The following is a 17,756-nucleotide window of genomic DNA, read 5'->3' as shown; positions in this document are numbered from 1 at the left end:
TCAATTCTATAAACTTCATTGCCTTCCATTTAAAGGGGGAGTGAGTGATGAGCCTACACTTCCATAAAGCTTTAGTTACTTTCATCTTTGAGGTGTTTTCCAGTCCTTCATTATCAAGCGCTGAATCTCCTCACTGTAGGCCAACTTTTCATTATCAGACATCAGACCTGCAACAGAGGTGTCCTCAGGCAAACTAAACATGATGCTGCTGGACTGAAAAAGTGGAAAGTTATGGGTGAATGTTAAATAGAGAACAGGACTGAGTTCACACTGCTGGGGTTTCCTGATTTAATGCAGGTTTATTCTGATTTAATCCAGAATCCACCTGCATATTGATCCGTCAGAGCCCAGGTGGCTCACTTTACATTTATATATTTATAATCTGGAATACATTTCGGAAGTGAAACTGGTGTAAAATTTTACTTTTTCCATGAAAAAGCAAAATCTTTTACACAAATGACTTAAAAAACAAAAAACATTACTGATAATTATAGAAACAAACGGAGGAAAATAAATTGATCTCTGAGAGATCCTTGACGGATATTATGCATGGCCTCCTATTGCAGGGTAAAATTACATTTTCTTACATTTTTATAATATATATATAAAATTTTATAATAAAATATGTTTATATTATTGTTATCAGTAAACGGTTGCAGCAATCCATGACGATACACCGACTCTTATTATCTATTTAATTTGCTGATGTTGAATCTGTTTGTTTGGCTGGAGTTGATTCCACTCATATTAGCTAATTCCTTTAAGTTTTTTTTTTTACTGTTTTTGATTAGGCCTACATTTATTGTGCATCGTTTTGTATTATTTTTTATGTGGGATGATTATTGTGGTATTTCTTCTTGGTTAAACAATTAGTGAATTAATAAGAGTGCACCCTGTTACAGTGATTGTTGACTTAACTGGAGAAAACTTTTATAATGGCTGTTGATCCTGATTTTGTTCTGACTCTTTTTATCTGACATATTGGTATGTTTGTATATTTCAGCCAAAAGATAAAAAGATGATTTTCTATTGTTATAATTTGCAAACTTAGGCTCTTAAATATTGTTTGCAATGTAGATGAATACCGATTGGAACCTGTTACATAATGTATGACAGCATTCAGCTGATCTGTTCTAGAGTAAGATTTTCTTTAATTTAAAATTTTTTCTTCTAATCAAAATATTACAAAAACTCTTCAAAATGTCATTCAACCCTCCTAAAGTTAGTTACCTAAAAACATTTCTGTTCTTGTTAGTTTTATTTATTTATTTGTTCTGCGTGTTGTCTCTACTCCTTTAGGGATCATGTAGGTGGAGGTGAAGAAATTCCCACGGATCCAGCTCTGGAGCGGCCCCAGGGCCAAGCAGGGGTCAGCGGGTTCGCAGCCCACCCGCCCCGGTGTCCTTAAAGACGGGTCGCGTGACCCCGCCCCTCTGACTACTCTCGTCGTAGATGTAAACCATATCCGTTTTCACGTTAAAAGTAAAGTTAGAAGTAGTGAGGCGCTGAAAACCGGAAATAGAGCTGTACGCTTTGATGAGATCAAAGAGCCGACCTCCCAGGAATAGCTTTGATCTTGTTAGAGCAAACCAGACAAACAAATAAACACCAATAACGGAAACACTACACATGAGCTCCCAAATCATTCACATTTATTCATTCAATCATTCATTCTTTCATTAACAGCTGTGTTTTAAATGAAAGTGAGGCCACATCATCTAAAGAATAAAGTGTAATAAACAAAATATAGATTAATTATGGACCAAACTCAAAGTCTGATCATCCCTACGTGCATTCAAATATAGTTATACTCAAAATACATAGTGTCAAAATGTATGTTTTGTTTGAAAATCTCTTTTTTTTTTACTTGTGCGTTGATAAAACACTAAAAAATAAAAACATTAAAATCTGTAAGGTACAACTGAAGGTATTCCTATTTTTGAATGATGACTTTCTTTAATATTTTTTGGTAAAATGTGAATCAAATAACCAACAACTTTGATCCAATTGGACCTGAGAGAGTTAGCATGTGTATTTAATCAATTCATCCAATTTTGCTAGTATAGTTATATCTTTGTGATAACATTCATTTGTAAAATTTGACTCTATGATCTGGTGAACTGTAAAGTGCCTTGAGATGACATGTGTTGTGAACTGGTGCTATAGAAATAAACTTAATTGAATTAAATTTAAGAGAGGGGTATTTTATTATGGAATTGGTCATGTTGCAAACTACACAAACTACAAGTAGTGTTAAGATCCAGTAAAAACAAAAAAATCTTCTGAGGCGATCAATGATTTAGCTCTGATGGGGATGTCCGGACAGGGGTCAGTAGGGGCCATATGCCCTAAATCAAGGGTCTTCAACATTTTCCAGGCCAAGGACCCCCAGACTGATGGCGAGATGGAGCCATTATACAATATATAATTATATATATTTTATAAAATTGTGTTACATCAAACTGGTCCTACAGTCAGTCTATGGATGGAGTCATGCACTGAAAATAATTTCACCCTGGAATTATTAAAGTATTTCTGATTCTGATTCCTCATAGACCATTTAGGGCTTAAATGGTCCTGTAGAAATAACACTAAATCAGGTTTGTCATATGAACAAAAACTGTAACAGACTCAAATATTCAATCAAATATTCAATCTGCTAAGTCGGATCTTTTGGCTCTCTAGATTTAGTAAATGATGAGATGATAATGATATATTTATCTTTCAAATAATTCCTGTGATCAAGAAAAAAATATAATAATCTAAATACCGTTAAAGACGCAGTAATTCCATTATTTTCATTAAGATCCAAAATTCTCAGATTAAAGTCATAATCTGAAGTAGTCAGAACTCTGAGATTCTGACTTTTTTCTCATATTATACTGAAATAAAATGTAAAAATTTGTTGACTTTTTTTGTTCAGTGGCCCTAATCATCTTCCGTAGTAAAAAAAAAAAAAAAGTTGAATAATAAGGAGAGGAGGCTTTTATTTTGACATCACTCCCGGAAGTGTAACGCCGCCATCTTTCTGCTTTGATCCTGAACATAAACATTTCATGGTAAACTTAGGTCAGAGCTCAAAGACTGAGGACTGCAGCTGTTTCTCCAGCTGACACCCTTCCAGCAGCCAGCAGGTCAGTCCTCCTCCTCCTTCCGGCTGCTTCTGTCTCTTTCCGCCGTAGCCTGAAGCTTTAAAAGCGGATCCCTTCAGCCGGAGCCGCTGCTGCGTCAGTTCCTAACTGTGGGTCGCGACCCACGGAGTCCAGCTCCACGCCCTCTGCCTGTTTATACCAGAGGCTTCATAGAAACTTGTTGCTTTTTTAACTTGCGGAACTGCCGCAAAAAAGTGGCTTTTAGTGAACCCCCCCTTCATACTGTTGGTCACTAACTAGTGCGAGTTTTATTCCATCTGTATGAACTCTAAGGGGCGGTGGGTGTCTCATTCTGCCTGCCTCGCGCCTGCCAAACGGCTTTTATCTACACCAATGAAAGAGAGGGAGAGACGGGAGGAGGCTGGGTGAAGGAGGGAGGAGAGGGGAGGTTAACAGTCCTACAACCGTCTTTTTGTCCTGTTTATCCGCCATGTAGGCCAGCTCTGTCCGGCTCAGGTCCAACTCTCTGCATGCGGCCCTAGGAGCAGCAAGAGGCGGGTTTCTGCCGCGATCCTCCGCGGATGGTGCGGTGCGGTGCGGTGCGGGGTGGATCATCCGGAGAGGCCGTGGCAGACATTTTATCCACGGTCTTCAGGAGCCCGAAAACTCTGCCGGGGACATCCGAGGACAAGGTAAAGCATCCCAGGGATGTGTTTGAACGATCTCATGATGATACTTTAAATAAAAAGTAGTTCTCTAAAGGCTAAACCCTTTAAAAGCTTATATAAAGTTACTGTTATGAGAAATGGCAACATGTGTGAGGATTGTAATACCTGCTTAAATAAAGACGGATTAAAAGATGTCTGAAAAACTGGGAACTAAAGTGAACCCATCTATTTAGAGCTGATGATATTAGGTTATATTTATCTATATTTACCTTGGCACTGTTAGAGGGGACTTACCTATGTTTATTTATTAGTTCTCTGCTCTAAAATCCAATTCTTTCTAATCAATAGTCACAAACTTTGTAGAAAATTACTCAAACATTGTCAAACAGATAATTTTCATCCCGATTCATAATGTTTTCACTAAACTGTAATTTTCACCTTCCTAAAAAGTATCTACACTGGAAAAACAATCTAGAAATAAGTAAAATTTTCTTAGATTTAGTCTATTTACCCCTAATTTGAGTAGGTAAATGAGATAATTAGATAAAATGCACTTTAAATAAGACAATGCAATTCTGTTTTCTTATTTTAAATGTATGTTATCTTGTTCCATTGGCAAGACGTCTCTTTTATCTCCTAAATCCAAGAACAAATGCGCTTATTTTAAGAAAAATTACTTATCTAGATTTCAATTTTTCCTGTGTATTTACTTCAAGACACGTTTAATGTCTTGAATTATTATAATATATATTGTTAATTGACAAAAACTTCCAGCTGTAAGACATAATAAAGGTTATGTTAGATTTAATAATGTTAAGATTCGTCCATAACATGGTTTATATGTGCAGGTTTGCTTTGAGCCTCAATCAGTCATTGGGTTGGAGGCAGAGTCCTTAATCCACCTCAAAGATATGAATGCCTGTTTTAAAAAGTATTTGACCTCATATTTCTGACTGGGGGGGCAGGAATATCCTGAGATAAGATGAAACACTCAATGCTTGGATTTCATTTAAAATCTGTTTGATTTCATGTCATTCACTTTATTTTTATAGCGCCAATTCACATCACATGTCATCTCAAGGCACTTTAGTTCACCAGATCATCCAGTCAAATTGATTCAAAGTTTTCTCTCTAAGGAAAACCAGCTGATTGCAGCAACCAATTGACTAAGCACACTAAGCATGTTTGTAGCGACAGTGGAGAGGAAAAACCCTTTTGATCCCCAATCATTACATTCAGAGGAAAAAGAGACCGAACTTGGAGTACTGCAGAAAACCACTTTAGCTGATACAAAACTGGCACTGATAAAAATAATGCAATCACTTTTTGCATTTACTTAATCATATTTAGTTACTTTAACACAATTGTTTTATGTCCTACCCTGCTAATATGAAATTATTGTGTTAAAGTAACTAAATATGATTAGGAAAATGCCAAAAAGGGTTGCATTATTTTTTTATTTTCACTGTATGTTGTTGGGTGTTACATAAATGTGGTAATTTTACACCTAGACCTGAAGACATAAAACTGTTTCTCAAGGTGGGTAATTACTCTGAATGGACCACTGAGTTATTACAATTCAATTCAGTTTATTTTTTTAATTCAGTTTATTTACAAAGCGCCAATTCACAACAAATGTCATCTTAAGGCACTTTCAGAGACAACTCAACCAGATTATATGGTCAAAGTGATTCAGAGTTTTCTAATCAACCTCATAATAAGCATGCTTGTAGCGACAGTGGAGAGGAAAAACTCCCTTTTAACAGGAAGAAACCTCCAGCAGAACCAGGCTCAGGTTCAAGGAGACAGAAGCAGACATAGAGAAAAGAAGGCGCCCCGTCCAGGAAACACACAGCCAGGCAGATGAGGAGCAAGCTCCCATGTCAGAAGATGAAGAGAGCACATCCAGCCAGTCACAGTTAGAGAAACAGGACTACTTTAGCTGATACAAAACTGGCACTGATAAAAATAATGCAATCACTTTTTGCATTTACTTAATCATATTTAGTTACTTTAACACAATTGTTTTATGTCCTACCCTGCTAATATGAAATTATTGTGTTAAAGTAACTAAATATGATTAGGAAAATGCCAAAAAGGGTTGCATTATTTTTTTATTTTCACTGTATGTTGTTGGGTGTTACATAAATGTGGTAATTTTACACCTAGACCTGAAGACATAAAACTGTTTCTCAAGGTGGGTAATTACTCTGAATGGACCACTGAGTTATTACAATTCAATTCAGTTTATTTTTTTAATTCAGTTTATTTACAAAGCGCCAATTCACAACAAATGTCATCTTAAGGCACTTTCAGAGACAACTCAACCAGATTATATGGTCAAAGTGATTCAGAGTTTTCTAATCAACCTCATAATAAGCATGCTTGTAGCGACAGTGGAGAGGAAAAACTCCCTTTTAACAGGAAGAAACCTCCAGCAGAACCAGGCTCAGGTTCAAGGAGACAGAAGCAGACATAGAGAAAAGAAGGCGCCCCGTCCAGGAAACACACAGCCAGGCAGATGAGGAGCAAGCTCCCATGTCAGAAGATGAAGAGAGCACATCCAGCCAGTCACAGTTAGAGAAACAGGACTACACTGAAAAATACGGAAGAGGATTAGGGCCACTGAAAAAAAAAAAAAAGTTAACTGATTTAAAAAAAAAATTCAGTTTAGTATGGGAAAAAAGTCAGAATTCTGACTTTAATCTCAGAATTCTGACTTTAATCTCAGAATTCTGACTTTAATCTCAGAATTCTGACTTTTTTCTCAGAAGTCTGACTTTTTTCTCAGAATTCTGACTTTAATCTCAGAATTCTGAGAAAAAAGTCAGAATTCTGAGATTAAAGTCAGAATTCTGACTCTTTTCTCAAAATTTTAACTTTTTTCTCAGAATTCTGACTTTTTTCTCAGAATTCTGACTTTTTTCTCAGAATTCTGACTTTAATCTCAGAATTCTGAGAAAAAAGTCAGAATTCTGAGATTAAAGTCAGAATTCTGAGATTAAAGTCAGAATTCTGACTTTTTTCTCAGAATTCTGACTTTAATCTCAGAATTCTGACTTTAATCTCAGAATTCTGAGAAAAAATTCAGAATTCTGAGATTAAAGTCAGAATTCTGACTTTTTTCTCAGAATTCTGACTGAATTCTGACAATAAAAAAAGTCAGAATTCTGAGAAAAAAAGTCAGAATTCTGAGATTAAAGTCAGAATTCTGACTCTTTTCTCAAAATTTTAACTTTTTTCTCAGAATTCTGACTTTTTTCTCAGAATTCTGACTTTTTTTCTCAGAATTCTGACTTTTTTTCTCAGAATTCTGACTGAATTCTGACAATAAAAAAAGTCAGAATTCTGAGAAAAAAGTCAGAATTCTGAGAAAAAAGTCAGAATTCTGAGATTAAAGTCAGAATTCTGAGATTAAAGTCAGAATTCTGACTTTAATCTCAGAATTCTGACTTTAATCTCAGAATTCTGACTTTTTTCCTCAGAATTCTGACTTTAATCTCAGAATTCTGACTTTAATCTCAGAATTCTGACTTTTTTCCCATGTTAAACTGAAATAAAATTTAAAAATCAGTTTACTTTTTTTTCAGTGGCCCTAATCCTCTTCCGTAGAAAAAACAGGCCGATCTTGTTTTTTTTTTTTTTTGTTTAGAATACTATAAAAATGCATCATATTTTTTTGGGGGGTGTGTGTGTGTGTGTTTTTGTTGTTGTTTTTTTTTGCCTGTTGGAATCGTTAAAAAAGCGCAGCTGCAGGTGGATAAACATCCTCCAGAGCAGTTTGGTATATTTTATCGGACTTTAAGGTTTTGCAGAAGTGTGAAGCAGCGCAGTGAGGAGGCAGCCCCTGTAGGCGGGCTGGGCTTCATACGCGGAGGTTTGATTCACATCCTCATTAATATCGGACATCCGGTGGCACTGCCAGCTGCGCCCCATTTTTATTGTTGTCTGTGCGCTGAGAGGATGACTGCCGGGCCGCCTCCCCGCACCGCGGAGCGCAGCAGCCGCTGATGGTGAGCGGATCTTCGCTTCCTTTCATCCAGAAATCATTTGGAGCTTCCTGGTGAAGGTTAGAGCTGATTGTGAGCGGAGGGAGTCTGGGTGTTTGGGGCTCAGGGCTGGATGCTCTCCTCCATCCAGCTGCGCGGACACGCAGCGTGCTCCTGACCGCAGACACAACTAAACCGAAACCATTTATTTCTCCTAAAATCCATCCGTTTTCTTGCATTAAACCAAATTTCTTTCAATCCGGTTGGATTAAAGATGCGCTCTGAATAATCAGGGAGCCACTAGGATCCCAGAATGAAGCTCCAAGGACACTGAGAGGCGGGGGTCGTTCATTTAACCTACTTTTCTCCTCTTGCACTTATTTGCATAATTACGACAGAAAGTGAGAATTCACAACTAAATCCGCGCTTTGATGGAAACCCAGATTGTTCTTCGGGTTTATTTTTTTTTTAAACCGCCTTCCTGGATAGACTGACCCAGCCCGCTGTCTCCACGGTCCGCTCCCCGCCGCCTGCTCGCTGTTTTCGGCCATGGTGTTCCAGCCTCCATCCCATCCTTCCCGCTCTGCTCTGCTTGTTTCCGGCACGGCCATCCGAACCCCTGCCGCGTCTTCCAGGATCATGCTTGGGTTATTATAGTTGCATCTTTCTTAAAGCGGCTGAGGATCGGTTGGTTTTCCCTCATAATCTTAATTTGCGGTTCGCAGGCAGACGGACTTTCCTGACATGCGCAGCGTTTGGCGCATCCTTCAGAGGAGACGAACATCAAACAATCAGATCCGGAGCAAAGTAGTCATTTAGTTCAATCTGGAAAACTCACACAAAGAGAAAAGACAATAAGAAATTTATTGATACAATTAATTTGTCTTTGGCGCTCAGACCTCGGCAGAAAATATTGAATTTTGATAGATATGCATGAACAGGAGCAAAGAATAGGGCTGCCCCCCCCCCCCCCCCCCCCCCCCCCCCCCCCCCCAGGCCTGAAACTGGTGGTGGAGATTTTTAAGTTGATCAGTCTGTAGACTGCTGGTTAGTGAGACGGTCTGCTGCGTGTTTTCATGGGGGCACAGAAAAGCATTAAATAAAAAAACAGGATAGCTGCATGAAGTGAGACTTCTATTCAAATAAGTTTCATTAAAATTCTAGATGTCTTTTTAGGTGAATATACATTCAGAATTTTGGAATTTTTTACATACTTATTACTTAATTTAAAGCTACAGTGTGTAATAATTACAGGGATATACAGTCAGAAATGTAATATATTATACATAACTGTGTTATTTATCATCATCTACGAGCTCAGCCTCTTAACCTTAATATTTGCGTTGCCTTACAATTCGTTATTTATAATTACATAGGAGCGGGTCTCGCAGCCATGGAGGCAGACATCTTTGCGCTACGGCAGCGCAGAGCCAACAAACTAGCGATTGTGAGATCGCCAAAACGTCACAACGATGTAGAAAAAATAACGGGTATATTTATTATCTTAAGTCTACATGAAATCTATACCCTACACAGACTAATGAAATACTATCTGTAAAATTATCTATGTAAACAAACCTCATCACTTGAGAAGGTAGGTGATGCGGACGGTGGAAGACATTTTGTCCCGTAACGCTCGCCGTACTGTTGGGGGGGAGAAGCGGTGGGGGGGAGATGTTCATGTTGCTGCGGTCTGCAGTCTGACCGCTAGATGTCGCTAAAAGTTACACACTGTAGCTTTAAGTTGAAATTACAGTTTTCTGTAAAATCTGAATTAGAATTTAAGAAAAACAGTTAAATTCAGCTGTAAAAAATGTATGTTATTAATTTGTTTTGAAAAAAAAAAAAATTTAGCAGATGAAAACTGGAATCATATCTCAATACCACTGAAGCTATCACCTTATTGTTTTTAAATAGTTAATGAAATACAATTTGTAAAGAAAAAAATGAAATAGATCCAAAGGACCTATCGGTAACCATGCCTGTTGCAGAGCATATCATCTTTAGAATGTCTTTGAGTATTATTATATTTTCAGTACAGGGGCCATAACAGGGGCCAGGACATTAGCTACAGGGGCCCTGCCCCCCGTTGGCCCCTGTCTAGAACCGCCCATGGGAGATCGAGTGGATTCCGTGAGCTGATACTAGAGCTTCACTCAGGGACCTGGAAGATGGAAGTCCAGTTTGGATAACACAGGTTGAGAGAACCTGTCCATGATGAGCAAGCATGAAGCGACAGTGGGGAGGAAAAACTCCCTGTTGGGAAGAAACCTCTGGCAGAACCAGGCTGAACATGGCAGTCTTCTGCCAGACCGGTTGAGATGAGACAGGGAACGCAGTTAGAATCCAGGAGAAATGAAACTTTGATGAAGTTTTAGCTACGATGGTGGAGGGTTGAAATGCTGTCATCTGAATGAAGTCACACAGCGCAACCACGGCCTGCTCACTAGGTAGCAGACGAGTTGCGGTTCAGAGGCCTTTTAAAGGAATAGTACACCCAAAACATGATTAGCCTTTATTTTCTACTCACCCCCATGCTGAACAACACTCTGGAGTACTTTTTTGATATCTCAAATGCATCTGGAGATCTGGGAGGCTTCTTGCTGTCTGCTGACATTCAAATAATGGAGGTCTATGGCGCCCGAGACAGAAAGGTCCATAAAAGTCCACAAAAAACGTGTCAATATTCCTCCATACTGCTCGTCCAATGTATTCCAAGTGTCCTGAGTGGGTAGCATCCAGAATTTACTCGAAACGAAGTCATTTAGAATGTTTTTAGAGCCTAAACAGTAGTGTATAGGATTTCCTAAAAGCGCGTTCACGACGCTACGGAAACCGCGGCAGACCAAACCAGATGAAAGTGCGCATTCAGCTCGGCAAAGAACTCATGCTCTTCCTCAACACTGAAGTCCTCAGACATTTTTCTTTTATTGTTTCTTTCTTTGCACAGGTAAACAGCACATTTATTCTTCTATGCTTGCATTATCGGCAGAGCAGACGCTGAATACGCACTTTCATCTGGTTTGGTCTGCCGCGGTTTCCGTAGACTCGTGATCGCGCTTTCAGGAAATCCTATACACTACTGTTTATACTCTAAAAACATTCTAAATGACTTCGTTTCGAGTAAATTATGGACGCTACCCACTCAGGACACTTGGAATACATTGGACGAGCAGTATGGAGGAATATTGACACGTTTTTTTGTGGACTTTTATGGACCTTTCTGCTTCGGGCGCCATAAACCTCCATTATTTGAATGTCAGCAGACAGCAAGAAGCCTCCCAGATCTCCAGATGCATTTGAGATATCAAAAAAGTACTCCAGAGTGTTGTTCAGCATGGGGGTGAGTAGAAAATGAAGGCTAATCATGTTTTGGGTGTACTATTCCTTTAAGATGAGCTTTGGATGCCGATTGGCTTTCGTTGTTCAAAACTGATTGGCTGTGTCGCAGGTGGATGTAGGAGAGCAATTAGTTTCTTCAGTTGAACTTCCGCCTAGGCTCCATATTGAATTAAACTGGAAACAAACTGAAAAACCGACCTAAACCGCCGCGTTTTTGCTCAGTTAATTTTATACATTGTGATGATTGATCTAAAACTAAACTAATGAGTAAGGAAAGGTTTTAGATATGAGTTTATTACACCTTGGTATTGGCTGCCTGTGTGTGTCAGAACTGATGTTTTAATCTAAGTAGGACGGATATGCAGTTATAATCTTCATTTTGTTCGTGGCAAAGATTTGGAAATGGAATTAGAGCTGCGTCCTTCAGCTAAGAACAAAGTGTAATATTTGGATAAGGCTGGATCCATGGATGTCTAATCATCTGCTAACGTGTATGATGTAAAATAAGGTGATGTGGCAGACTGGAGATGTATATAACGCCTTTTTAACTGTTAATCGGGGGCCACTTCCTGAGAGGTGAGCCCAGAGGGGAACAGCTGCCTTCTGTAAACTCTAAAGATTTTTCTAAACCAACATTTCCATGTTCCTATATCTTTCAATATGTGTCAATATGGACATTTCAGCAGTTTTCAAAGTATTAACACTTACATTTCTCTATCCTTTTTGGCCTCCGGTTATGAATGAATGGCGGATATATTGTCAGGAGGCAGGCTTTAAACACTAAACATGTTACATTATGGCCTGCAAAGAAAAGGAAGTAAGGTAGAAATGAAAGATAGTTGGATTCATGAACAGATGGACATGCGCATGGGCAGACACATGGAAGGACAATGGACGGATGAATCAATAGCTCTATATATGGACGGATGAACAATGGAAAGGTCAACTGATTGCGGAGTGGAGATAATAAAAAAGTAGGTACACATATTATTTTAATCAGATCCAAACATTTTTAATCTGAGTGTTGCTAGGCTTTTCCAGATGGTCTTGTGGACTGGTTTGGACTGGACTTTTTAAAATCCTACTTAAAGGACAGGGACTTTTATGTGTCAGTGTTGCTCCAAAATACATTACAGATTGTTAGCAGTGGATCAACAGCCAGACCTCTCATGTATTCTGGATCTAAAATCTTTACCCAGAATCTGGAATTCCCAGAAAACTGTAAAAGCGCTGAAACCCTCTGTTGTTTTAAATCAAGATTAAAAACTAATTTGATTAGAGTGGCCTTTGACTTTGTACTTTAAAATGTATTTCCACTGAAATGTCCTGTGGAAATAAAACAGCTTTGCCCAGACACATTTCTGTCTAGGCTGCTACATTTCTAGGTCATATGCCACAGTTACAGGCATTTGTCTACAAGAAAGAGATTTCATTGGATAAACTTCCAGTAAAAAAAATGCTAAAGACTGTTAAAGTCGTAGGAAAATCATATTTAAATTTCAAATCATTCTGGCTTAAATATGTATATAAATATGCTCTTTATTAGACCATATTGTCCCAAAATTTAAAAAATTTCTCTAAAAGAAAAAAAAAATCCTGTCTTAAAATCTGTGTTGTTATTTATTAAGTTTTTTTCTTATCTTATTTAGGCCAGGTAGTTATACGTCAGGTTGTACACCTAAATTCGGCCAATCATACATCATGCGTTCATCTGTCAATCAATTTTTTTCGGTCATAGCATCTTGTTTCATATCAGAATCAGAAATACTTTAATAGTCCCAGAGGGAAATTACTGTTGTTGTTGTTGTTACACGCTCCAGTTACAGTTTTATATATATATATATATATATATATATATATATATATATATATATTAGTGCTGTCAATCGATTAAATTTTCTTAATCGCGATTAATCGCATCAATGCCTGAGTTAACTCGCGATTAATCGCATTTTAATCGCAAATTTTTTTTATGATTGAAAATCATTTAAATACTCTCGATGACATACAAAAAATACATACAGGCTAGGTTTGTGCCAATGTTCTTTTTTTTAAATGAAAACAGGTCACAGACACTGATTTATGCCATAGAAACATATGGCAAGAAGATGGGGAGGCATGTAGCAAAAAATAACAAATATGTAGCCAAAAAAAGGCCCTGAAAACAGGCTGATGTAAAAGACAGTCTTTACAGTTAATACAGTCTTTTGAACAAAGACAAGGATTTTACCCTACTGCTATAAAATTTAGTAGAGTTAACATTAGATGTTAATTAACCAAGGTAATAATGAACAATTTTCAATCAATACATCAAAATCAATAGACCGACATCACTAGATGGAGGTAGTCTATGCTCTAGAAAGTTACTTTTCAGCCTCTTAACAAAAATGAGAACACACACACACACACCCACCCACACACAGACACACCCACTCACACACACACACACACACGATACCGACCTGTGGCGTACACAGACAGCAAGAGTGTCGTAGCAGATTCCATTTCACCTCAGTAATCAGTTTTCTCAGCGTATTTCAGGTTGCTACTAGTTACCAGACACTCAACTTGTTTGTTGGTGGTGGGGCTTAAAGAAAAGGCACTAGCGCTACCCAGTGTATGAGCGTCTTTTTCCCTTGAGGAGCTCCGCTCTGGAAGCCTATGAGAAATGCATACACTGGGGGAAAATAGCCCCGCCTTCCCTCAGGCTGCAGCGGGATGTACTTGGAAAATTGTACCATAAAACCACATAGCGTTAATCTCACGTTAAAAAAATTATCGCCGTTAAAATGGCCTTGCGTTAACGCGATAATAACGCGATAATTTTGACAGCACTAATATATATATATATATGTATGTATATATATATATATGTATGTATATATATATATATATATATATATATATACATATATATATATATATATATATATTAGGGCTGCAACAACGAATCGATAAAATCGATAAAAATCGACTTTTAAAAGCGTTGGCAACGAATTTAATCATCGATTAGTTGTGTCGCGCGATTAATGCGTCATCCGCCGCCGTCGTCATCCCGGGGAAGAAAAAAAAATACGGCAGAGCGAGTCAGCGCCGCAGTTGCAGTGTTGACAACTCAGCGACTTTTCAGACCCCTCCAGCGACTATTTCTTTAAAAAGCTACTAGCGACAAATCTGGCGACTTTTTACGGTGTCACTGGCGGATTTTGGAGACTCTTACGTGAAAGCATGTATCGTTCCTACTCTTCTCCTCCAGCGGCAGCTGCTGCCGTGGGGCGCCTCCCCCATCCCAACGCCTCTCTCTCTCCCACAAGAATCCCTCTCAGCGGGGCAGTTAGAGCCGCAGGATTTTAGTGAGGAGTTTACCCTCAGCGTCCAGACTGCAAACGAAGCGCGCATGCCCCGGGATTGACGGCGCAAATTGATTACAATAATTAAAATAGCCTGCGCTTTGTAAAGTGAAAAAAGTCGTAACATGCAACTTTTGTAAAAACAAATGAACATGGCACGGAAGCACCACTGTTATGACGCAGCACCTGAAAAGAAAACACGTTGGAGCCTTCAATGGCAGTGAAGAGAGCTCATCAGCAGGATGAGTAACCATGTTTGTTTCGTTTTAAAGTGGGGAAACGTAACGTTAGTTTCTCAGGTAGCTCATCTGATGCTTTCCTTACCGTGTTAGTAGGTTACAGACAGTGATAAGGTTGGCTACTTATTTTACTTTTAATTTCATTTGAATTAGCTTAAGCAGCGTTTATATTTACTTTATAAATAAATTAACTTGCAAATTATGAGGGCAAGGCTTTTAAAGTTTAAATCTTCTGGCAAAGATAAAGTAAAGAAGATCCTGCAATTTATGGAAGTAAAGCAGAATAAAATCCAGCAAGATCAGTAATATGTCAATTATCTGCCACATTCCCATGTAAATATCTGTCTTTGGAGGATGTGTTTTTTAGCACCCCTAGTTCTCTCATTTTTATTCCAAATACAATTTATAATTTGAATCACAGGGCTATTTTTATCTCTATGGTTCAGTATTTTCTCAAGTAGCAACTTTAACTGCTATACTTTCCTGTCTTAAAAGGCAGAACTCTTCTAGTCTATAAAAACCTCATTTGTTGAAATGGGGGGACCTATTGTTTGAACCCCTTAGGGGCTTTAAAAAACAAAAATGCCTGTCTCTTTTTGCGCTTTATGAAACAAAATACCCTATATTTTGTGGATGTACAGCTACATTTCTCATGTAAGTTTGCGTAGTTTTAACACAAACATTTATTTTTCATATTGCACCAGTACAGTTAATGAGAAACCTGTACTTGCCTGCTTGTTTGTTCTGTCTAAAATGTTTATTTTGGAATGAAGAGGTTAATATAAAAAAAATATTTTGTGTCCGATTCATCGATTAATCGAAAAAATAATCGGCCGATTCATCGATTTTCAAAATAATCGTTAGTTGCAGCCCTAATATATATATATATATATATATATATATATATATATATATATATATACATATATCCAACTACACAAGATAATAAAGATAAAAATAAAAAGAGATAAAATATATACACATATAGCTCTTCTGTATATGTATGTATGTATATATATATATATATTAGGGGTGGGACGCGATTAAAATTTTTAATCGTGATTAATCGCATGGCTGTGAAATTAATTAATCGAATTAATCGCATTTTAATCGCATACTTGGAAACAGCAGGAAGTAACTTTTTCCACATGGATTTTGAATGACAACACATAAGCTTAATAAACAAAATATTGTTTGTTTATTTTTTTTAAAGAAATATCAACAGGCCAGTGCAAATTTTAAAGTTCAACATATTTAGGAACGCTAAACTCAGAAATTCAGGTAGCTCTATGCTGGTGTAGTGTGGGTTGTTTCGTCTTCCTCCCAGTTGGGCTAGCTTCCACGCTAGTATCTGCCAAGCTAGCTGGTACATGCTTTGCGTTCAGGTGATATTTGAGGCTTGATATGCTGCGGTGATAGGCGAATTCCTTGTTGCATAATTTACATATGACCGCGCTCTTATCGACTCTTCCCTCCTGTATTTTAAAACAAAATTTCCCCTGCAAAGGACCAACTAAAATGTTTTCATCTGCTTCGTCTAATTCTTCCATGGTTGTCTCTCCTTCTAGTTAAAAGCAACTTTCTTCTCTGTTCTTCTTCTTCAGTTTCCGTCCGACGGTATTCTGGCCATAGTTCTAATGCTGCCCCCACAGGTGAAATAATTATTTGGGTGAAATCCCAAACGACTTCCAGGAGACTGTGGTGTGCGATTAAAATGCGTTAATTTTTTTAACGCGTTAATATTTGTGTGATTAATTAATCGAAATTAACGCGTTAATGTCCCAGCCTTAATATATATATATATATATATATATATATATATATATATATATATATATATATATATGCATATGTAAAACTAAATCCAAGTAAAGTGATATGTCGCAGCAAATATACGCAACGATTGAAATAAGAAATCAGAATAATTTCCTTTCCCATTGAGTTCCTTCCCAGTGTTCACGGGGATGGACGTCTGTGTCTTCAGCAGGCGTAGAGCTAACAGAACTGGCAGCGTTGCGAGGCAAGGGCTCAAACATGTACGGCTGGAAGCCTTCTACACCAAACCAAGCTTCTGCCGCCCTGGCGTCCTCTTCCACAACATCTTTGTCCCGCTTTCCTCCTCTAAATAAAAAATGGATGACGGAGGAGACTCATCCACGACCTCCAACACTAAACTCTCCTCCTCTTGCATGTTTCCGCTGTCCATAGCGTTCCTTGACAGTGTCGTTTCTAAGTCACCAATTTAGTGCTACTTGGTCCCAATGGAATTTCCCATTGGGAACCTACTAGCACTTAGTTGCTAACTGGTTAGCAAGATGCTTACGAGACACCAGCTACAATCAAACTTGCTTGCGAACCTTCCGCCACAACAATCCCGCCCCCTTGATAATCGATCAATCACATTCACTTTATTCACTCGTATGAAGTTGAGCACCACTCGGCAGAATTCGGAAATGCAACAGTTAGAACAGCCGCTTCCCTACGACTTGAAATAGATTCATCCATCACTTTTATGAAGCTAACACTTAAGAAATATGCATTTGATGAGCTATGAGCAATACGTTTGACCATTCACTACCTACCTGAGCAGATATCCTGAACAAATTAATAAGCTAGTATCAGCTAACAGGCTAACATTAGTTATTTTCACGTGCGTTACTCAGCAATTGTCATCAAACCAAAGATGGAATATTCTATGCATTTGAAAACCACAACTAAAATAGCAGTTATCTATTTATATTTTTGCTTTGGTCTAAGTGGGAAAAAGAAAATATCTACCTTATCAATCAATTTATGATTAATAATAAGTTTAATAATGAACAATAAGTCAGCAGTGGACATAATTATTGCTATTTTGTTTTAAATAATAAACCATAAAATTGTGGATCAACTTTTTCCTTTACAATTTCCGTGTCGGTGTAATCGTTCTACCCAGTGTGACCAAATCTAGATATAAGAAGGACAGAATGCCCTTTATCATGCATGAGCTGCGACACATCTACGCTGTAAATGTTAGCACACTTGTTTGCTCTCTGAATACCTATCTGGTCAGAGACACCGCATTAGCGGGGCCATT

General features: G+C 38.0%; 1 protein-coding gene across 1 annotated transcript in view; it reads left to right on the top strand.

The window, feature by feature from the left end:
- Nucleotides 1-3,019: 3,019 nt before the first annotated feature.
- Nucleotides 3,020-17,756, top strand: part of LOC119776755 — a 31,332-nt gene continuing 16,595 nt past the window's right edge. The window contains exons 1-2 of the mRNA XM_038275344.1: nucleotides 3,020-3,134; nucleotides 3,589-3,784. The gene's annotated coding sequence lies outside the window, so the exon portion shown is untranslated. The remainder of the gene's footprint in view (nucleotides 3,135-3,588; nucleotides 3,785-17,756) is intronic.

The sequence above is a fragment of the Cyprinodon tularosa genome, unplaced genomic scaffold (genome assembly GCF_016077235.1).
Source record: "Cyprinodon tularosa strain WSP-4 unplaced genomic scaffold, ASM1607723v1 ctg954, whole genome shotgun sequence".
NCBI lineage: Eukaryota > Metazoa > Chordata > Actinopteri > Cyprinodontiformes > Cyprinodontidae > Cyprinodon > Cyprinodon tularosa.
This window is presented reverse-complemented; position numbering and strand designations above follow the sequence as displayed.